We start from the raw sequence: 3887 nt of genomic DNA, 5'->3' as shown, positions 1-3887 counted from the left end.
CTTCCCCACTTCATCAGTCACTCCTTTCGTCCACGACGAGCTTTTAATAACGAGTCTTAGTCTATCCCCATCAATTATTATTATTATTATTATTATTATTATTATTATTATTATGTATTTTAAAACATAAAACAAATGATTAATATGTCAAGAAAATAAAAAGGGAAAAGGTACAAATAGGCCATTGAACTATTTGGGGAATAACAATTAAGCCATCGAACTCCAATAAGCTCCAAATTCATCCATGAACCTGTAAAAAAAAGAGCAATTAGCCTTTTTAACAAGTTACCAACATGTTTTTGCTGATTGGGATGCTACGTGGATTTTTTATTTTATATTTTTATTATTATTATTTTCCTACTAAGCATTTGACCCAAAAAAAAAAAAAAAACTTAAGGATTTGACCATCAACTATAGCTTCTTTATTTAATTTTGCGTTTTTTCTCTCTTTCGCGATTGTTTGTGGTATTTGCGATATTTTTGAATAATGAAAAATACTATCCGCATGTAATTTCTTAAACTGAAGTTTTCCTTGATCGAAATTTATAAATTGAAAAACTTTCGCAAAAACACATACATATTACACGCATAATATTACTATAATTTCAATTTAAGAAATTACACGCATAATAATATAATACAAAGTTTGTCTATACACTAACTATAATTTTTTTTATTCTGCTTATTCTCGTTTTGAATACTATAATTGAAGTATTAACTTCCATCCTACAAACTGTCATGGAGAATCAACGCAGAGATAGCAGGTGCTGCATGCCATCTTAGCTTATCTTATATCTTATCTTATAATAATAATAATAATAATAATAATAATGCCATCTTAGCTTATCTTAGTCATCCACTGATTATTATTATTATTTTTCTGGGTCAAATGGTTAGTAGGGAAATAATAATAATAAAAATAAAAAATAAAAAATAAAAAATTCACGTGGCATATCAATAAGTAAAAATCTGTTAGTAACCAATTAAAACGACTAATTACTCTTTTTTACAGGTTCATGGATGAATTTAGAACTTATTGAAATTCGATGACTTAATTGTTATCTCCAAATAATTCAATAACCTATTTGTACCTTTTCCCAAATAAAAATTACAGAGTAAGAAGAATAATAAAAAAAGTTTCCTAACCGACTACATAGAGAAGCTCGATGCCGTCGTTAAATTCTGATGCCTTCAAGCCGAAAAAGAATAATAATAGGAAAATTTGAAGGGGGTGCAAAAAAAAAGAAAAAAGAAAAAAGAAAAGAGGTTTTCCCAGTTCAGGCTTCACTACTCGACACACTGAAGTCGATAGGCGACAGCTCAACTCTCGTCTTCTCCAGCCGGACCGCCGCCTCCGCCTCTTCCAGACTCACGCCGGTCAGCGACTCAGTGTCCATCCCTCCAGGCTCCAGCGTGAACCAGCGTCCAGTCGGACCCACCCTCCTCTCGGCTCTCGACTTGTGTGTATATAGTTATCTCCTTAGCTTCACTTTTCCTGCTCTTCTTCTTCAGTTGCTGTGGAATTTATTGTTTCTTGAGGTTATACGTGGCTAGATTTTCGTGTTTTGAACCAAGAATTGCTTTGATTCTCCTCTGGAGGTCCAAAGTTCGTTGTTTGAAGTTGGGTTTGCTTGTTTGGTGTGTGATTCATATAAAATTTCTCGTGTTGGGCAATTGGGTGTTTCTATCAAAGTTTAAAACTTTGTGATTTAAACTGAATTTGGGTTGTGAATTGTGATTTTGCAGCTGAAAAAGTGAAGATCTTTGGCTTCTCTTGACTATTGTGATAATAGCCACAATTTAAAATTTGAATTTTCAATAATTCAAATTTCGGAAAAAAAAAAAAACGAAATCATACGAAATTTGTTGTATTTATTATTTTGTTTTTTGTCATTTTTTTTTTGAATTTAATTTTTGATTTTATATTTTATCTTTGTATATGAAACTAGCTAAACAAAAGGCAAATGATGATAATACTACCTTCTAATAGTTAAGTCATAAACATCTAATTGTCAAATTACCATTCCTATTCTAATGTGCTAGTAGATGAATATAAATGATCTCTTTTTTTTTTTTCCCTCAACACACAACATTCCAACTAATAAACAGCTTAAAATTTAGAACAACTAAGTATAAATCTTGGGTTTATCATGATATGCAAATCTGTTGACGGTGACTGTGATTGCATTTATATCCCTATATAGTAATTGGTTAATTGAGATAATATGTACTATTTGCTTAAAAATATCCATGATGTACTTGTATTCTGAAATTAACTTTGCATATCAAACTAACAAAAGACAAATGATGAAACTACCTTCTAATGCCAAAACCATTGACATCCAATTGGCATTTTACTGTTGTTACCTCATTGTGATTGAAAAACAATCTAAATATTTCAAATTTGTCTATTAGTCTTTTTTTTTTTTTTTTTTCTTTAAATTGACAAAAACTAAGTATAAGACTTGGAATTGACATCTATACAATAGGCTGTAAAGCATGAATGCATTCATAGTCATATGACTATAGAAGTATAGAGTACTTGCTTACCTTTGAAAATATGTACAGCCTGTTCTCATATTTTTAAAAATTTTTTTTTTAAGAAAATGTATGTTCACCGTCTCTTTGTATACTGGAAATTGCATTTATGGAATGTGTTTTCATTTTATCTCTTTTGCACTGCAAATTGGCAAAATTATATGAGAAAATTTCTTTCTCCATTGAGACTATGGTCTGTGGATTCGACGTGCAGTTATACTTGTTCTATATTTTGCTAAGTTAGTCATTGATGCTATACTTTGTAGGTTTAGGAGAAAATTTCTTTCTCCATTTTATGTACCAAAAATTAAAATGCTCCCACAAATTCTAGTTTTTGTTACATATCTAATTGACTTTCAACTTTCAAGTAATTTGAAATGTTCATTTTAGAAAGTATTTGGCAGGGAAATAATGCTTTCATATTTATCTATCATTCTATCTACCACAGTGTCTTACCTTTCCTGTTAGGAGAAGCCACTTACCTTTCTTGTTAGGAGAAGCTACAGGAGACCTTAAGGCATTGGCTCTCCACCAAACTTTGAACCAGGTAGTAACTTCTGGCATTTAGGTATAGATAATCCCGTAAAGCGGATTCCTTGGTAGAATTGAGAAAAGGGATGCACATAATAGAGAATTGATCTGCTTGAAATAGCTTCAACTCAGAGAAATCATAGTATCACATAATAGCACATACCTCATTAGTAAGATTGCCATGAGCAACACAGATGAAGCAAAGAGAGCTTTGGCCAAAGAGCCACTTTGAGTGAAACCAATCCAGACATTTCTGTAGCAGGAACAAATTCGGTAGTATTGGTTGTGATATGATGACTTATTTATAATGTTGAAGTAGATGTAGAGGTTGGTGTAAATATTAATTTTGAATTTTAAATTCATCTCTAATAAATTAATGTTAGTTTTGGAGATTGTAAAAGTCATTTGTAATTTGTTATGGAATATATATTTAATATATGAAATCTCTATAAATTAGGCAGTTTTAGGGATTTAGGTTGGTAGGCATATGGAAACTTGTTTCCTATTCGTAGTCTTCTAGCACCTATTTATAGGGCTTTGTATTCTCTTTTCTACATGATAGTATAAGACAGCATATTAAGAAATCCTTTCTTTATTTTCATAACATGGTATCTGAGCCTTTACTATAATTTTTTTGCTTCGTTGTTGTCACCCGCGTGAGCCTCACGCGCCACCCTCCTACGCGCGAGGCTCCCTCCAACGATTGGGTCGCCTGAGTTTGTTTGCCTTGGATTTGGACTTGGTTTGGACCATTGTATGGTTTTTTGTTTTTGTTTTTGTTTTTGTTTTTTGTTTTTGTTTTTTTTTTTGTTTTTTTT

At 31.5% G+C, this 3887-nt stretch overlaps 1 protein-coding gene across 5 annotated transcripts in view; it reads left to right on the top strand.

The window, feature by feature from the left end:
• The first annotated feature begins 1222 nt into the window (after positions 1–1222).
• Positions 1223–3887, top strand: part of LOC116006188 (ER membrane protein complex subunit 1-like) — an 11696-nt gene continuing 9031 nt past the window's right edge. Inside the window, exons 1-2 of one of the 5 annotated variants that reach the window (XM_031246479.1) lie at positions 1223–1460; positions 3007–3085. The gene's annotated coding sequence lies outside the window, so the exon portion shown is untranslated. Of the gene's footprint in view, positions 1472–2986; positions 3086–3887 lie in introns of all 5 variants that reach the window. The other 4 variants (XM_031246480.1, XM_031246477.1, XM_031246481.1 and 1 more) reach the window with 4 other exon arrangements.

Source organism: Ipomoea triloba, chromosome 15, assembly GCF_003576645.1.
Source record: "Ipomoea triloba cultivar NCNSP0323 chromosome 15, ASM357664v1".
In the NCBI taxonomy this organism is placed as follows: Eukaryota; Viridiplantae; Streptophyta; class Magnoliopsida; order Solanales; family Convolvulaceae; genus Ipomoea; species Ipomoea triloba.
The sequence above is the reverse complement of the archived record's forward strand: the minus strand, read 5'-3'. Positions and strand labels throughout refer to the sequence as shown.